Source organism: Hemitrygon akajei, chromosome 9 (genome assembly GCF_048418815.1).
Source record: "Hemitrygon akajei chromosome 9, sHemAka1.3, whole genome shotgun sequence".
Classification (NCBI taxonomy): domain Eukaryota; kingdom Metazoa; phylum Chordata; class Chondrichthyes; order Myliobatiformes; family Dasyatidae; genus Hemitrygon; species Hemitrygon akajei.
The window spans coordinates 174,045,285-174,065,133 of NC_133132.1; the positions used below are offsets into that span (position 1 = coordinate 174,045,285).

The 19,849-nt window shown below is 42.9% G+C and overlaps 2 protein-coding genes across 3 annotated transcripts in view; one reads left to right on the forward strand and one right to left on the reverse strand.

Moving 5' to 3' along the window:
- Positions 1–10,248, reverse strand: part of mms22l (MMS22-like, DNA repair protein) — a 251,378-nt gene extending 241,130 nt beyond the window's left edge. Inside the window, exon 1 of one of the 2 annotated variants that reach the window (XM_073057520.1) lies at positions 10,146–10,248. The gene's annotated coding sequence lies outside the window, so the exon portion shown is untranslated. The remainder of the gene's footprint in view (positions 1–10,145) is intronic. The other variant, XM_073057519.1, reaches the window with a different exon arrangement.
- A 1,309-nt stretch (positions 10,249–11,557) lies between these two features.
- Positions 11,558–19,849, forward strand: part of LOC140733768 (PC3-like endoprotease variant B) — a 2,072,848-nt gene continuing 2,064,556 nt past the window's right edge. Inside the window, exon 1 of the mRNA XM_073057521.1 lies at positions 11,558–11,953. The gene's annotated coding sequence lies outside the window, so the exon portion shown is untranslated. The remainder of the gene's footprint in view (positions 11,954–19,849) is intronic.

Here is a 19,849-nt window from a genome sequence, read left to right on the forward strand (position 1 = left end):
ACACACACAAAATGCTGGTGGACAACACAGCATCTATAAGGAGAAGCACTGTCGACGTTTCGGGCCGAGACGTCGACAGTGTTCCTGCTGTGTTCCACCAGCATTTTGTGTGTGTTGTTATGATATACAGTACTGTATTTGACAACATGGAGCAGAGAGCAAGTTTGTAAATCTGGTGGGAGCAAAGGATGTTGGAAATGGCAATCGTGGAGGGGTGTGGGAAAGGTGGCAGAGGAGGAATGCCAGGGACGGCACAAGTGCAGACACACCCAGCCCTCGGACACCAGGCAAGATCATTTCATTCCAAACAATTGGTTTATTGATCAGTACAGAATGTCTCTGGCATTTCCCACTCCCTTCCTTTCCCAACCCTCTCCCTGCCCCTTTCCCACTCTCATTCCACAACAGAGACCATATCAAAATCAAATTTGTCACCATTTACATGAAATCTGATTTTGTTTAGAACATAGAATAGTATAGCACATTACAGGCCCTTCGGCCCACAATGTTGTGCCGACCCTCAAACCCTGCCTCCCATATAACCCCCCACCTTAAATTCCTCCATATACTTGTCTAGTAGTCTCTTAAATTTCACTAGTGTATCTGCCTCCACCACTGACTCAGGCAGTGCACTCCACGCACCAACCACTCTCTGAGTGAAAAACCTTCTTCTAATATCCCCCTTGAACTTCCCTCCCCTTACCTTAAAGCCATGTCCTCTTGTACTGAGCAGTGGTGCCCTGGGGAAGAGGAGCTGACTGTCCACTCTGTCTATTCTTCTTAATATCTTGTACACCCCTATCGTGTCTCCTCTCATCCTCCTTCTCTCCAAAGAGTAAAGCCCTAGCTCCCTTAATCTCTGATCATAATCCATACTCTCTAAACCAGCAGCATCCTGGTAAATCTCCTCTGTACCCTTTCCAATGCTTCCACATCCTTCCTATAGTGAGGCGACCAGAACTGGACACGGTACTCCAAGTGTGGCCTAACTAGAGTTTTATACAACAGACTATATTAACTTTTGTGTGGATGCAGTTGTCCCTGTTAGAACTGTTTGCTGCTATCCCAATAATAAGCCCTGGATCACTAGTCGCATCAAAGGCCTCCTAAACCAGAAGAAGAGGGCCTTTAAAGATGGTGATCGGTTGGAGCTTAAAAGAGTTCAGAAGGAACTCAGAGTACAGATAAGGGGGGCAAAGGAGCAGTATAGGAGGAAGCTAGAACAAAAGCTGCAGAAAAAAAGCATGAAGGAGGTGTGGGATGGGATGAAGATCATCACCGGATGCGGTGCAAAGCGGACGGCGAACATAAGTGGAGATGTGGAGAAAGCGAACCAGCTGAACAACTTCTTCAACAGGTTCGACAGCTCAATCTCATCCTCACCGCAGAAATCCACACCAGGCTTACTTCCCTCACAGGAAAATAGCCACTCACAGGAGACCTTGCCCACGCCCAGGATTACGGCTGCACAGGTGGAAGGTCAACTGAGGAAGATCTGTACCAGCAAGGCGGCTGGACCGGATGGAGTTTCCCCACGATTACTGAGGGCCTGTGCGACTGAGCTGGGAGAACCACTACAGCGCATCTTCAACATGAGCCTGGAGCAGAGAAGAGTACCCAGACAGTGGAAAACATCCTGTATTGTCCCGGTACCGAAGAAACCACAACCAAAGGAGTTGAATGACTTCAGACCTGTTGCCTTGACGTCGCACGTGATGAAGACCATAGAGCGGCTGATAATACAGAATCTGAGGCCACAAACCAGGCACGCCCAGGATCCTCTTCCGTTTCCGTATAAGGAGAAGGTGGGAGTGGAGGATGCTATCACGTATTTGCTGCACAAATCACTCTCTCACCTAGAGGGGGTCAGTTGTGCTGTGAGGATTACATTCCTTGACTTCTCTAGTGCCTTTAACACCATCCAGCCCAAGATCTTAAGGCACAAACTAACGGAGATGGGAGTAGACTCTCACATGGTGGATTGGATAGTGGACTACTTGACAGATAGACCTCAGTATGTGCGGTTGGGAGACTGTAGGTCTGATACGGTGGTCAGCAGCACAGGGGCGCCGCAGGGAACCGTACTCTCTCCGGTCCTGTTCACCCTGTACACATCAGACTTCCAATATAACTCGGAGTCCTGCCATGTGCAGAAGTTCGCTGATGACACGGCCATAGTGGGGTGTGTCAGGAATGGACAGGAGGAGGAGTATAGGAAACTGATACAGGACTTTGTGATATGGTGCAACTCAAACTACCTGCGTCTCAATATCACCAAGACCAAGGAGATGGTGGTGGACTTTAGGAGATCTAGGCCTCATATGGAGCCAGTGATCATTAATGGAGAATGTGTGGAGCAGGTTAAGACCTACAAGTATCTGGGAGTACAGTTAGACGAGAAGCTAGACTGGACTGCCAACACAGATGCCTTGTGCAGGAAGGCACAGAGTCGAATGTACTTCCTAAGAAGGTTGGCGTCATTCAATGTCTGTAGTGAGATGCTGAAGATGTTCTATAGGTCAGTTGTGGAGAGCGCCCTCTTCTTTGTGGTGGCGTGTTGGGGAGGAAGCATTAAGAAGAGGGACGCCTCACAGCTTAATAAGCTGGTAAGGAAGGCGGGCTCTGTCGTGGGCAAAGTACTGGAGAGTTTAACATCGGTAGCTGAGCGAAGGGCGCTGAGTAGGCTACGGTCAATTATGGATAACTCTGAACATCCTCTACATAGCACCATCCAGAGACAGAGAAGCAGTTTCAGCGACAGGTTGCTATCGATGCAATGCTCCTCAGACAGGATGAAGAGGTCAATACTCCCCAATGCCATTAGGCTTTACAATTCTACCGCCAGGACTTAAGAACTTTTTAAAGCTATTATTAATGCTTTTTGAGATGGTGATTTAGATGCATATCATATTTTTTTTACTGAGTTAAGTATTGTATGTAATTAGTTCTGCTACAACAAGTGCATGGGACATTGGAAAAAAGTTGAATTTCCCCATGGGGATGAATAAAGTATCTATCTATCTATCTATCTAGCTGAATCATTACATCGCATCTCTTAAACTCTATCCCTCGACTTATGAAAGCTAACACCCCATAAGCTTTCTTAACTACCCTATCTACCTGTGAGGCAACTTTCAGGGATCCGTGGACATGTACCCCCAGATCTCTCTGCTCCTCCACACTACCAGGTATCCTGCCATTTACTTTGTACTCTGCCTTGGAGTTTGTCCTTCCAAAGTGTACCACCTCACACTTCTCCGGGTTGAACTCCATCTGCCACTTCTCAGCCCACTTCTGCATCCTATCAATGTTTCTCTGCAATCTTTGACAATCCTCTACACTATCTACAACACCACCAATCTTTGTGTTGTCTGCAAACTTGCCAACCCACCCTTCTACCCCCACATCCAGGTCGTTAATAAAAATCACTCAGCCCAGTTATAAATCAATTGTGATGAGGCATCCCACTACTACACGCTCTTTTAGGAAGTGGACTCCTGAAGCTGAACAGGCCCTGAGAGACTACTTCGATACTACTAACTGGGATGAACTGCAAGGGGGGCTTTGTAGGGGCGTTGGGGAGGTCACTGAATGCACAACGGACTATATTAACTTTTGTGTGGATGTCGTTGTTCCTGTTAGAACTGTTCGCTGCTATCCCAATAATAAGCCCTGGATCACTAGTCACATCAAAGGCCTCCTAAATCAGAAGAAGAGGGCCTTTAAAGATGGTGATCGGTTGGAGCTTAAAAGAGTTCAGAAGGAACTCAGAGTACAGAGAAGGGGGGCAAAGGAGCAGTATAGGAGGAAGCTAGAACTAAAGCTGCAGAAAAAAAGCATGAAGGAGGTGTGGGATGGGATGAAGATCATCACCAGATGCAGTGCAAAGCGGGGGGCAAACATAAGTGGAGATGTGGAGAAAGCGAACCAGCTGAACAACTTCTTCAATAGGTTCAACAGCACAATCTCATCCTCACCGCAGAACTCCACACCAGATAGATAGATGGATAGATAGATACTTTATTCAACCCCATGGGGAAATTCAACATTTTCCAATGTCCCATACACTTGTTGTAGCAAAACTAATTACATACAATACTTAACTCAGTAAAAAATATGATATGCATCTAAATCATTATCTCAAAAAGCATTAATAATAGCTTTTAAAAAGTTCTTAAGTCCTGGCGGTAGAATTGTAAAGCCTAATGGCATTGGGGAGTATTGACCTCTTCATCCTGTCTGAGGAGCATTGCATCGATAGTAACCTGTCGCTGAAACTGCTTCTCTGTCTCTGGATGGTGCTATGTAGAGGATGTTCAGAGTTATCCATAATTGACCGTAGCCTACTCAGCGCCCTTCGCTCAGCTACCGATGTTAAACTCTCCAGTACTTTGCCCACGACAGAGCCCGGCTTCCTTACCAGCTTATTAAGACGTGAGGCGTCCCTCTTCTTAATGCTTCCTCCCCAACACGCCACCACAAAGAAGAGGGCGCTCTCCACAACTGACCTATAGAACATCTTCAGCATCTCACTACAGACATTGAATGACGCCAACCTTCTTAGGAAGTACAGTCGACTCTGTGCCTTCCTGCACAAGGCATCTGTGTTTGCAGTCCAGTCTAGCTTCTCATCTAACTGTACTCCCAGATACTTGTAGGTCTTAACCTGCTCCACACATTCTCCATTAATGATCACTGGCTCCATATGAGGCCTAGATCTCCTAAAGTCCACCACCATCTCCTTGGTCTTGGTGATATTGAGACGCAGGTAGTTTGAGTTGCACCATATCACAGGCTTGTCTTTCTATTCGTCCTCCCTCTTACTTCCCTCACAGGAAAATAGCCACTCACAGGAGACCTTGCCCACGCCCAGGATTACAGCTGCACAGGTGGAAGATCAACTGAGGAAGATCTGTACCAGCAAGGCGGCTGGACCGGATGGAGTATCCCCACGATTACTGAGGGCCTGTGCAACTGAGCTGGGAGAACCACTACAGCGCATCTTCAACATGAGCCTGGAGCAGAGAAGAGTACCCAGACAGTGGAAAACATCCTGTATTGTCCCAGTACCGAAGAAACCACAACCAAAGGAGTTGAATGACTTCAGACCTGTTGCCTTGACGTCGCACGTGATGAAGACCATGGAGCAGCTAATACAGAATCTGAGGCCACAAACCAGGCACGCCCAGGATCCTCTTCAGTTTGTGTATAAGGAGAAGGTGGGAGTGGAGGATGCTATCACGTATTTGCTGCACAAATCACTTTCTCACCTGGATGGGGTCAGTGGTGCTGTGAGGATTACATTCCTGGACTTCTCTAGTGCCTTTAACACCATCCAGCCCAAGATCTTAAGGCACAAACTAACGGAGATGGGAGTAGACTCTCACATGGTGGATTGGATAGTGGACTACTTGACAGATAGACCTCAGTATGTGCGGTTGGGAGACTGTAGGTCTGACACGGTGGTCAGCAGCACAGGAGCGCCGCAGGGGACCGTGCTCTCTCCGGACCTGTTCACCCTGTACACATCAGACTTCCAATATAACTCGGAGTCCTGCCATGTGCAGAAGTTCGCTGATGACACGGCCATAGTGGGGTGTGTCAGGAATGGACAGGAGGAAGAGTATAGGAAACTGATACAGGACTTTGTGATATGGTGCAACTCAAACTACCTGCGTCTCAATATCACCAAGACCAAGGAGATGGTGGTGGACTTTAGGAGATCTAGGCCTCATAAAATGTGTGGAGCAGGTTAAGACCTACAAGTATCTGGGAGTACAGTTAGACGAGAAACTAGACTGGACTGCCAACACAGATGCCTTGTGCAGGAAGGCACAGAGTCGACTGTACTTCCTTAGAAGGTTGGCATCATTCAATGTTTGTAGTGAGATGCTGAAGATGTTCTATAGGTCAGTTGTGGAGAGCGCCCTCTTCTTTGTGGTGGCGTGTTGGGGAGGCAGCATTAAGAAGAGGGACGCCTCACGTCTTAATAAGCTGGTACGGAAGGCGGGCTCTGTCGTGGGCAAAGTACTGGAGAGTATATCATCGGTAGCAGAGCGAAGGGCGCTGAGTAGGCTACGGTCAATTATGGAAAACCCTGAACATCCTCTACATAGCACCATCCAGAGACAGAGAAGCAGTTTCAGCGACAGGTTGCTATCGATGCAATGCTCCTCAGACAGGATGAAGAGATCAATACTCCCCAATGCCATTCGGCTTTACAATTCAACCGCCAGGAGTAAGATATGTTAAAGTGCCAGGGTTAGGATTCAATGTATTTAAGTAAACTACTTAAGAACTTTTTAAAAGCTATTACCGTATTAATGCTTTTTGAGAGGGTGATTTTAGATGCATATCATATTTTTACTGAGTTAAGTATTGTATGTAATTAGTTTTGCTACAATAAGTGTATGGGACATTGGAAAAAATGTTGAATTTCCCCATGGGGATGAATAAAGTATCTATCTATCTATCTATCTAAAATCCATGTAGATCACATCCACTGCACTAGCCTCATCTATATGCCTGGTCACCTCCTCAAAGAACTCCATCAGGCTTGTTAGGCATGATCCGCTGTTCACAAAGCCATGCTGACTGTCCCTGATCAGACCATGATTCTCTAAATGCCCATAGATCCTATCTCTAAGAATCTTTTCCAACAGCTTTCCCACCACAGACGTAAGGCTCACTAGTCTATAATTACCCAGACTATCCCTACTACCTTTTTTGAACAAGGGGACAACATTCGCCTCCCTCCAATCCTCCAGTACCATTCCTGTGGACAACGAGGGCATAAAGATCCTAGCCAGAGGTTCAGCAATCTCTTCCCTCGCCTAGTGGAGCAGCCTGGGGAATATTCCGTCAGGCCCCGGGGACTTATCCGTCCTAATGTATTTTAACAACTCCAACACCTCCTCTCCCTTAATATCAACATGCTCCAGAACATCAACCTCACTCATATTGTCCTCACCGTCATCAAGTTCCCTCTCAGTGGTGAATAATGAAGAGAAGTATTCATTGAGGACCTCGCTCACTTCCACAGCCTCCAGGCACATCTTCCCACTTTTATCTCTAATCGGTCCTACCTTTACTCCTGTCATCCTTTTGTTCTTCACATAATTGAAGAATGCCTTGGGGTTTTCCTTTACCCTACTCGCCAAGGCCTTCTCATGACCCCTTCTTGCTCTTCTCAGCCCCTTCTTAAGCTCCTTTCTTGCTACCCTATATTCCTCAATAGACCCATCTGATCCTTGCTTCCTAAACCTCATGTATGCTGTCTTCTTCCACCTGACTAGATTTTCCACTTCACTTGTCACCCATGGTTCCTTCAGCCTACCATTCTTTATCTTCCTCACTGGGACAAATTTATCACTTACATCCTGCAAGAGATCCTTAAACATTGACCACATATCCATAGTACATTTCCCTGCAAAAACATCTTCCAATTCACACCCGCAAGTTCTAGCCTTATAGCCTCATAATTTGCCCTTTCCCAATTAAAAATTTTCCTGTCCTGTCTGATTCTATCCTTTTCCATGATAATGCTAAAGGTCAGGGAGTGGTGATCGCTGTCCCCCAGATGCTCACCCACTGACAGATCTGTGACCTGACCCAGTTCATTACCTAATACTAGATCTAGTATGGCATTCCCCCTGGTCGGCCTTTCAACATACTGTGACAGAAATCCATCCTGGACACACTTAACAAACTCTGCCCCATCTAAACCCTTGGAACTAATCAAATGCCAATCAATATTAGGGAAGTTAAAGTCACCCATGATAACAACCCTGTTATTTTTGCACCTTTCCAAAATCTGCCTCCCAATCTGCTCCTCGGTATCTCTGCTGCTACCAGGGGGCCTACAGAATAGCCCCAGTAGAGTAACTACTCCTTTCCTGTTCCTGACTTCCACCCATACTGACTCAAAAGAGGATCCTGCTACATTACCCACTCTTTCTGCAGCTGTAATAGTATCCCTGACCTGTAATGCCACCCCTCCTCCCCTTTTCCCCCCACTCTCTATCCCTTTTAAAGCACTGAAATCCAGGAATATTGAGAATCCATTCCTGCCCTGGTGCCAGCCAAGTCTCCATAATGGCCACTACATCATAATTCCATGTATGTATCCAAGCTCTCAGTTCATCACCTTTGTTCCTGATGCTTTTTGCATTGAAGTACACACACTTTAGCCCTTCTAGCTTACTACCTTTACACCCTTTATTCTGCTGCTCTTTCCTCAAAGCCTCTCTATATGTTAGATCTGGCTTTACTCCATGCACTTCTTTCACTGCTCTATCGCTCCGGGTCCCATCCCCCTTGCAAATTAGTTTAAACCCTCCCGAACCATGCTAGCAAACCTACCAGCAAGAATATTGCTCCCCCTCGAGTTCAGGTACAACCCATCCAATCTGTACAGATCCCACCTTCCCCAGAAGAGATACCAATGGTCCAAAAATCTAAAACCCTGCACCCTGCACCAACTCCTCAGCCACGCATTCAACTGCCATCTCCTCCTATTCTTACCACCACTATCACGTAGTACTGGCAGCAATCCTGAGAACGCCACCCTTGAGGTCCTGTTCTTCAGCCTTCTGCCTAGTTCCGGAAACTCACACTTCAGGACCTCATCCCTCTTCCTGCCTATGTCATTGGTCCCAACATGTATCACGACTTCTGGTTGCTTTCCCTCTCGTACCAGGATGTCATGCACCCGGTCAGAGACATCCCGGATCCTGACACCCGGAAGGCAACAAACCACGCGGGTTTCCTTCTCACGTCCACAAAATCTCCTGTCTGCTCCCCTGATTATAGAGTCTCCAATGATGACAGCTCTCTTCTCCGTCCCACCCCTCTGCACCACAGGGTCAGACTCAGTGCCAGAGGCCCTGCCACCGTGGCTCACACCTGGTTGGTTGTCCTCACCAACAGCATCCAGGATGGTAAACTTATTATTCAGGGGAATGGCTACAGTGGTGCTCTGCACTGTCTGTCTACTCACCTTCGCTTTCCCCCCTCTGACTGTTACTCAATGACCTGCTTCCTGCAGTCTAGGTGTAACTACCTCCCTGTAGCTCTCATCTATGACTGCCTCATTCTCCCTTATGAGTCGAAGGTCATCCAGCTGCTGCTCCAGATTCCTCACACGGTCTTCCAGATTGCCCAGCCGCATGCACTTCTGGCAGATGTGACTGCGGGAGACGGGAATTCCCCCAAGACTGCCACATCTCACAGGAGAGGCACATCACCGTCTCAGGAGGCATTGCAAAGACTAACTGGGAACAAACTCGTCCTCCACCTCTTCCTGTCGAAGCCTCTCGAGTCAAAGCCTCAAATCTCCACTCCTTCACTGGCCCACTCACTCACTGGCCGCTTTCCACATGTGCAACAGTACAGTGCAATAAATAACATGAGTACAGTACTGTGCATCGTAGTTTCTGGATTCTGGAACAGCTTCTTCCCCTCTGCCATCTGATTCCTAAATAGACATTGAACCCATGACCACTACCTCACTTTGTTAATATATATTATTTCTGTTATTGCACTATTTTTAATCTATTCCGTATATGTATACTGCAATTGATTTACTTATTTTTTCTTCTATATTATATATTGTATTGAACTGCTGCTGCTAAGTTAATAAATTCCACGACAGATGCCGGTGATAATAATTCTGATTTTGCATGTCAATGATAATAAACAGAATTCTACCCCTCACCATGTGGGATATGCTCTCTTATTATTACAATAAAGTACAGAAGCCTGAACATCCACACTCAATAATTCAGGAACAGCTTAGTGTCTGTTTACTGCCTGACCTGCTGAATGCCTCCAGCATTTTGTGTGTTACTGTGTTAATTATCCCTGTTATTGTTAGTTTTTGCACTATTTTGTAATTTATAGTATTTTTATGCATTTGCACTGTACCGTTACTACTAAATGTATGTCAGTGATAATAAATCTGTCCATCTGGCCTCATCTCACCCAGTACGCTTCTCCTCTTTATACTGACTACTTCCCCTCTCCAGCAGCCAGTCACTTCATGATGCCCATCTTTGTCCTTCAAGTCAGTCTCTCTATGTCATCCCTTGACAACATCGGCGGCCACTGCCTGTACCAGCAGCAGCCCGAGTCTGCATAGTGATTACCTCCGGAGTGTGGATCTTCTCTTTGGACTCTCTGCTACTTTCTTTCCCTGCTTCGCGCCTTTCGGTGCCTCCGAATCCGCATGCGCACTCCCGTCGTTAGCCGTCCAGCTCCGACCGCTGATTGGTCAACGAATACCAAGCGCTTTGTGATTGGCTTGAACTTTCTTCGCTACCTTTTCCCCTGCACGACGTACGCCTTCCAGTTAGGGACCGTCAGCAATGATCCAATCTTTCCACAAACGAAAATCATAATATATCAAAAGAGGATACAGAAGTACAGATGTGCTCGAATATGTCTTTTTGTTATTGAAACCCTCCATTAAAAGTTAAATAGTTTCATTTTGCTACTTCAAAATGAACCATTCCTTAAAGTGCTTGCGTCTTTATATACTTGATTCTGTGGCATCATCCCTTACTGGAAAACACCAAAAGGACTTCGCAGAAGTGAGTTTTTACACCTTTTCATGAAATGACATCTACTTTCTACTTCGGAAAGCATCATAATATGGCTTTCCTCTTATATACAGCTCTTCTTTAAAAACAAAGTGTATGCATGTCAAGCTTGGAAGTGTATCTTGTCATGTGGAGTGAAGCCCTTTGCATCAGACGCCCCAAAGTAAATAAATTTCCGCTTGATCTGTAATTAAGAGCAACTGGTCAACCAAAAGTACATATCTTTTGTTCTTGATTTTAAAAAAATCAGTTAAAATTAGGAATGTAATTGAATGGCTCATTGTATCAAAAATAAAAGCATTTAAAATGATTTAATGAAAATAATTATTATAAATACTAAACTAAATATTTTATATTTTTACATGTTCTGTTAAATGGTTTATTAAAGTGAATCCTGTTAAATGAAACTGGACTCAAAGAAGCTAAACTTTTATCGTGCCACTGTTCAGTTACTTATGTTTTCAGAAACAGTGATGCTGAACAATACTGCCGGGTTATGAAGACTGTCTGTCCAGAAGAATTTCCAAAATTAGTATTATTTTATCTTTGAAAACTAAAAACAAAATGCGGAAATGAGATGCAAATGAAGTATGTTTAGATCTGGGGACTCCGCCTGAGATGAAGCCCTTTGCTGCTTCTTGCTGGGGATCTCTCTGTCTGTGTGTGTATATATATTTGTGTGTGTGTGTGTGTGTGTGTGTGTGTGTGTGTGTGTGTGTGTGTGTGTGTGTGTGTGTGTGTGTGTGTGTGTGTGTGTGTGTGTGTGTGTGTGTGTGTGTGTGTGTGTTCTTGTCTAATTAAAAAACAGTACATCACAGTTAAATAAAATTGCACCCAGGATAACCCGTATTTCCATATGCAGATTTATCGGCACTGACAACCCACTCTTCCCTCTCTCTTATTGTGTCTGCATTCCCCTTCTTATATATTCTTTTAAAAAATGAGAAACAGAGAAAGAGAAATCTGATGCAGCTTTCTTCATTCCACAGTGAAAGAAACCTTCACCTTTTTTTCTATAATGTCTACAATGTGTTTTCCCCCAGATGTCCTGTCAGCCAGTGATTTGAGGAAATCAGCCGGGACTGTTTCAGATTTACAGTGAGCAACATCCCGTGTTTTTCCCCGTTCATGTCGCCGAAGGAAATGGCACAAAGATTTGAGACAGAGGGAATGAGAAAAGGAAAGAGAGTTCTCCAGAGGGGGATATATTTTTTGTTAGTATTGATAATATTTTATATGACAGCTGGGAACATTTGGTGAAGATGCTGTTATGTGCGGTCAAGTGGACTCTGTCCCTGTCTCTGGGCTTTAGAGAAAATCCGCAGAAATAAATCTCAACATTGTGTGAAACTGAGGTAAGAGGTTCTGTATGACCTAAAATATATTTAAGGCCTTTTTTTTAGATTTGTTATGATTGATTTTTTTCTCTCTGTACATATATGTAAAGCCTTGGGGAGCAGGGTCGTTAGGTGATGTATTTTTTTTTGCCAACAACCACCTTAGAAAAATATAAACGTTTATTTCTTATTGTGTAAAATAACTATATATGTTGATTGAGAAAAGGTTTAATGCTATGTCATTTATTGTTAATGTGATCCTTTATATACATTTTATACATTATGTAACATTATCTCAAAATACATCTATTGTTTACATTCTACTATCATTTGTCTGATTATGGTAAATTGATTCATTACGTTATGCAAAGTAGTACAGGTATTATTTTGATAACCATTGTTGACAACTGTATATTATTTAAAAGGATAAGTTGATTGCAATAAGAATGGAACCTACAAAGAAATTGAATGGACATCCTTGGAAAAAAGACAATTATGTTTAATTTTTACAATGTATCTTAAAATTGTTCTTTGTGTCAACTGAGTGAGAAAATTGCAGCACCCATTAGAATTTCTAATTTCACAACACAACACTGACAAGTAAGCTCATTCGGTGAATTATTCCCATCTTTAATTTCCTCACTTAATGACAGTGTTCTGTAATCAGTGTGCAGAGGCTGTTCGACATGCATTATGTATGATGCCTGATACTTAATGCAGGACATTATGGAGCTCTTAGTGATTTAGTAATTAGTTTTCCATAAGGCAGTACTTGGATGTTAAACTGCTGGAACACATATTTCAAATACAGTATATGGTGTAACTAATGAAATTGCATCTTCTTGGATGGTCCATTGAGACTCCCAGTAAGCCTGTGCCTTTTCAGAAACATTATTAGTTTGTAGTTGTTTCATCTGAAATTGCAGAAAATTCGAGTGTCTTATTATGCAGTTTAATGCTGCTTTACCAAATAAATTACATGCATCTTGTGAATATGCATTGTCCTAAGGTTCCAACTCGATTGTCTGCGCTTAATGTGATTGCCGTAAATTTGTTTTCCTGCTGTTCATAATCAATTTTTTATGGCATGGAACTCAGACTTGTTATTTACCTCTCCTGCAAATGAAAGAATATCATCTTACAGAATTTAATCAACAGCATGACATCAATTGTATTACATGCTGCTCTTGCAAAGACTTTGCTCTTAAGCATTCTGCACTTTCCAATGTGTTGCTTGCACTGAGCCACAGCTGTTTAAATAATAGTCACAAACATACTTGTGGACAATATAAAGTCACTGCTTAGCTTCCACTGATCTTCAACATCATTATATTTTCATAATGATGCATAGTTTTCATATTTTTGCAAGTTTCACCTAAGTTACTGGAGCCTCAGGTCTCACATCACCACGTTCAGGATTATTTATTACCCTTCAGTCATCAGGCTCCTGAACTAGAGTAGATAACTTCACTCACCACAACACTGAACACAATCTATGGACGCACCTTCAAGGGCTCTACAACTCATGTTCTCAGTATTACTTATTAATTTAGTTATTATTATTATTATTATTATTACATCATGCTTCTTTTTCACAGAGGCTGTTTGTCATTCTTTGTGTGTGTTTTATTGATTCTATTGTATTTCTTTGTTCTACTGTGAATGCCTGCAAGAAAATGAATCTGGCTAGAATGTGGTGACATATACTATATGTACTTTGATAATAAATTTACTTTGAACTTCAATGTCAAATTGAGCAAAACTTGTACAAACTTCAAAGATTGACAGAGAATGCCATCAGACCAGAAATAAAGTTTAGAAAACAGGTTTTAACTTATTTTAAATTGTCATTTTCATTTGACACTCCCATTAAAAGAGAAAGAACAAAATTAATAAACTTCTTCACTATTTATCATTAAGACTTATTGCAAGGAAGCTTGTAGAAAGGATCGCAAATTTTAGACAACAGATATTCTCATGCTTTCACTTTTAGCATGACATTGAGTACAAACATCAAACTACAAAATATTTCATTCATAACATGCTGTGCCATATGACTGTGGTGAACTACATATACCTGTCTGGACACGCCCCCTGATGACTGCTCCTGTGGCTCCTCCCACAGACCCCTGTATAAAGGTGATGGAGGTCTGAGCCCGGCCTCTCTGTCTCCAGGATGTAGTATAGTGGTCACTCACTGCTTGTTCCTTCTTCCAGTCAATAAAAGTCGATACCTCGCTTTTACGTCTCAGAGTGAGTTATTGATGGTGCATCAATGACGTGGGCAATCATGGTCTTTCCATAACCATGATTGTTCTTGGCAAATTTTTCTACAGAAGTGGCTTACCATTCCCTTCTTCTGAGCAGTGTCTTTACAAGACAGGTGACCCAGCCATTATCAATACTCTTCAGAGATTGTCTGCCTGTGTCAGTGGTCACATAACCAGGACTTGTGATATGTACCAGTTGCTCATACAACCATCCACCACCTGCTCCCCTGGCTTTATGTGACCCTGACTGGGGACTAAACAGGTGTTGTACCTTGCCCAAGGGTGACCTACAGGTTAACAAAGAGAAACAGCGCCTTACATCTCATCAGGTAGAGACGTATATTCACCCCGCCACAGATAATACTACAACATCAGTTTTATGGAGACACAAAAAAGAGCTGCAAATGCTGGAAATCTGGAGCAACAATTAAAAAAAACCTAAGAAACTCTGGGCCAGGCAGCACCTGTAGAGAAAATATGAACATATCCTCTTCTCACTGCTAACACCAAACCTCTGTTTCTGATGCACCATCAATAACTCACTCTGAGACGTAAGAAGCGAAGGCCCGTGCCCAGCCTCATTCTCCAGGATGCAGTGTTGTTCATTCTTCCAGTCAATAAAAGCCGATATCTCGCTTCTTACGTCTCAGAGTGAGTTATTGATGGTGCATCAATTTTATTGACTGGAAGAATGAACAACACTACATCCTGGAGAATGAGGCCGGGAACAGGCCTCAATCGCCTTTATACAGGGCTCTGTGGGAGGAGCCACAGGAGCAGTCCAGACAGGTATATGTAGTTCACCACAGTTTCAAGAACAGCTTTTTACCCTCCACCGTCAGATTTCTGAATGGCCCGTGAATCTATGAACACTACCTCACCACCTTTGTCTCTCTTTTTGCACTATTTATTTAACTTATATATATAAGTGGGAAGTTGAGGATTGGGATGCTTTTAACAGAAGACAACTAAAAAAGTCATAAAGATGTAAAGATGGAATAAGAAAGTAAGCTAGCCAGTAATATTAAAGAAGATACCAAAAGTTTCTTCAGATAAGTAAAGTGTGAAAGAGAGGCGAGAGTGGATATCAGACTGCTGGAAAATGACGCTGGAGAGGTAGTAATGGGAGACAAGGGACACCAGCAATGTGGTGGCAGTTCCAGGTGTTACGATCATGAAGTGTGTGAAATTGCCACTACTAGGGAGAAAGTTCTTGGGAAACTGAAAGGTCTAAAGGTAGGAAGGTCATCTGGATGAGATAGTGTACACACAAAAGCCCTGGCAGAGGTGACTGAACAGATCATGGAGGCATGAGTCATGATCTTTCAAGAATCACTCGATTCTGGAATGGTTACCGGAAGACTGGAAAATTGCAAATGTCAGTTCGCTCCTCAAGAAAGGGAATTGTAGGCCAGTTAGTCCGACCTCACTGGTTGGGAAGATGTTGGAGTCAGTTATTAAGGATGAGATCTCAGGATACTAAGAGGGTCGTGAGAGTGTGGAATGAGTTGCCAGCACATGTGGTGCATGCGAGCTCGATTTCAATGTTTTAAGAGAAGTTTGGATAGATACGTTGATAGTAGGGGATATGGAGGGCTGTGGTCCTGGTGCTGGTCAATGGGAGTAGGCAGTTTAAATGGTTTCAGCATGCACTAGATGGGCTGTGGGCTGGTTTCTGTGCTGTACTTTCCTATGACTCTAAATATTGCAATACATTATACTCCTGCCACTACATAACACATTTCATGACATATGACGGTGATATTAAACCTGATTCTGATTCTGACATTTCAGGTCGAAACACTTCATCAATCCTGGTGAAGGGTCTCATCGCAAAACGTTGATTATTCATTTGCCTCAGTAGATGCTTGCTGACCTGCTGACTTCCTCCGGCTTTCTTTCTGTAAAATCCAATTTTGTACCAGTTTTACATTGTTCTGCGGTGTTTTCTGGCAATTTGTGAGCTGAGGAGTGAAGTATGCTAAAACTTTTCCTCACATTTCTGTGAATGAATCGAATGGATATTGTGGCATAACACCGCCTGGTGCTGTAGTGGCATCCGTACCAGACTTGGAGATAAGTGGTCCCAGGTTTAAATCTAGTCAACTCCTTGCACGATTTGCATCTGTGCTGGGCTTTATAAAAAACAGCCAAAAATGCTAAAGAAGTGGCCAGGTAGCTGCCCGATATACCACTAAGCATGAAGAGGAACAACAACAACAATGTAGAATAACTCATGATTTAAATTATCAGCAGTTGAGAAAAAAATCCTGGTCAATATCCCAATAAACACAAGACATTCTGCAAAAGCTGGAAATCCAGAGTAACACACACAAAATGCTGGAAGAACTCAGCAGTTCAGGCAGCATATATAGAGAGGAACAAACAGTCAAAGTTTCTGGAGACCCTGGCCCAAGTCCTGTAGAAGGGTCTCTACCCAAAACATTGACCCGTATATTTCCGTAAATGCTGCCAGACTTGCTGAGTTTTGTGTATGTTGTTCTCAGTTTCTTAATAATAGTTTGTAAACTTCACCTGAAAATAAGAAAGGTCTGCTAAAGAATAATTTGATACTTTTGCAATATCAGCGACGTTATATACTTAATATAAGAAAAAAAGTATATTGTTAAATTCTGTGTCATTTTGAATATACTATGAGAAAGTACAATAAAAATATTTTCATTGCAAATACTTCTGTACTGTGTGATTATATAATTCAATTATTTCTGTATAATTGTTCAATACCTGCTCTGCATGGACATCCAGACTGAAAAACAGCTTCATTTTTCCCCAGGGCTGTCATACAACTGAACTAGGCCCCATTTTAGAGTCTGTTTTTAGTCTATAATACCAAAAGTTGGTGCAGTCTTCCATTGATTCTATTTTGATTATTATTCTATAGTGGATTTATTGAGAATGAATTTCAGGTAGTATGTTGGACCACAAACCAGAAGACATAGGAGCAGAATTAGCCTATATGGCCTGTTGAGTCTGCTCCACTATTCAATCATGGCGGATCCTCCTTTCCCCTCCTCAGCCCCACACCTCAACCTTCTCTCTGTAACCTTTGATGCCTTGTCCAATCAAGAATCTATCAAGCTCTGCCTTAAATACACACAACATCATGGCCTCTACAGCTGCCTGTGGTAACAAATTCCACAAATTTACCACCCTCTGGCAAAAGAAATTTCTCCACATCTCTGTTTTAAATGGATGCCCCTCTATCGTGAGGCTGTGCCCTCTTGTCCTAGGCTCTCCCACCATGGGAAACATCCTTTCCACATTTACTCTGTCCAGGCCTCTCAACATTCGAAAGGTTTCAGTGAGATCCCCCCTCATCCTTCTAAACTCCAGCGAGTACAGGTCCAGAGCCATCAAACGTTCCTCATGTAATAAGCCTTTCATTCCTGGAATCATCCTTGTGAACCTCCTCTCAATGCTCTCCAATGCCAGCACATCTTTTCTTAGATGAGGAGCACAAAACAGTTTCCAATACTCAAAGTGAGGCCTCACCAGTGCCTTATAAAACCTCAGCATCGCATCGCTGCTCTTACATTCTAGACCTCTCGAAATGAATGCTGACATGGTGTTTGTCTTCCTCACCACTGACTCAACCTGCAAGTTAACCTTCCAGGTGTTCAGCACAAAGACTCCCAAGTCCCTCTGCATCTCAGATTTTTGAATTTTCTCCGTGTTTTGAAAATAGTCCGCACATTTATTTCTGCTACCAAAGTGCATGACTATGCATTTTCCAACATTGTATTTCATTTGCCACTTTCTTGCCCATTCTCCTAATCTGCCTAAGTCCTTCTGCATCCTACCTGTTTCCTCAACACTACGTGCTCCTCCAACAACTATTTTTATCATCTGCAACTTGGCAACAATGCCATCTATTCCATCATGTAAATCATTCATATACAACATAAAAAGAAGCAGTCCCATCTGGTCCAGGTGACCCTGAGGTCTTTCAGCTTTTTGAGCACCTTCTCCCTTGTAATAGTAACTGCACTCACTTTTCTTCCCTCACACCCTTCCACATCTGGCACACTGTTAGTGTCTTCCACAGTGAAGACTGTTGCAAAATATTCATTTAGTTCATCTACCATCTCCTTGCCCCTTGTTATTATTTTTCTGGCCTCATTTTCTAGCCACTCAATCCCACTTTTATATTTTCCATACTTGAAATAGCTTTTGCTGTCCACTTAGATGTTGTTTGCTAGATTGCTGTTATATTTCATCATTTCCTTTTCTCCACTGAAATTCTGTTACTTTCTCTCTATCAAATTTCAAGTTGAACTCAATCATATTGTGATCATTGGCTCCTAAGGGTTCCTATACCTTAAGTTTCCAAATGGCATCCAGTTCATTACATAACACTCAATCCAGTATACCTGATCTCCTAGTGAGCTCACAACAAACTGCTCTAAAAAGCGATTTTGTAGGCATTCAGCAAACTCACTCTCTTGGGATCCATTACCAACCTAATTTTCCCTATTGACCTGTATGTTAAAACCTCCCATGATGACCATAACATTGCCCTTTGACATGACTTTTCTATTTCCCATTATAATCTGTAGTCCACATCCCAGTTACTGTTTGGAGGCCTCTATATAACTGTCATCAGGGTCCTTTTACCACTGCAGTTACTTAACTCAACCCACAAGGATTCAACATCTTCTGATTCTATGCCACATTTTTCTATTGAGTTGATGCCATTCATTATCAGCAGAACGATGCCACCTCTGTTGCCTGCCTTCCTATCCCTCCCAATGTGACATGTAACCTTGGACATTCAACTCCCAACTAAAACCATATTTCAGCCATGATTCAGTGATGGCCACAACATCATACCTGACGATCTGTAACAGCCCAATTAAATCATCCACCTAATTTCTTATAATCCATGCATGTAGATATAACACTTTGAGTGCTGTATCTGCTACCCTTTTTGATTCTGCATCTCTAATGCACTGACACTCACCCTGCTGGCTGCAATTTTGTCCTATCATCTGCCTACCCTTCTTGACGATCTGACTGCATGCTATCTTTGCTTTTTTTAAAACCATCCATCCTATCCTGAGTCCCTTTGTTCCAGATCCCCCACCCCGCCAAATTAGTTTAACCCTTGCCAACAGCTCTAACATATATGGTGCCATATATGTACTTTGATAATAAATTTACTTTGAATGTTTGAACTTTGAACTTTAGTTGGATCTTTGATGTCATTCTAAGTAAATCAGGCATTATTTTTAGTAACTGAATTGCCAGTGTACTTCTTTACACTGAATGGAGCAACACTACAATCTGGTTGTTTACAACAATGACAATGAAGCTCAACTTAACTAATATTGTGCTTATCATCCACTTGTTTACTGTCTCTGAAAGGTTTTGAAGTGATTGAGATGGATCCCAGAGATCCTGTTGAAATGACACTGGGTAAGGGTCACTAAATATTGGTGAACAAGTGTGTGCCAGTGGTAAGAACTGTCACTCAACCACTGACCTCAAAATCGAAGCAATTATCGTTTGGTTCTGCCCAACACAATTTTACCTCAAGTTTATATTTGTTGTCATTCAACCATGTATACCACCAAAGGAAATAATGTTCCTCCAGACCAAGGTGCACAACACAATATGGACCGTA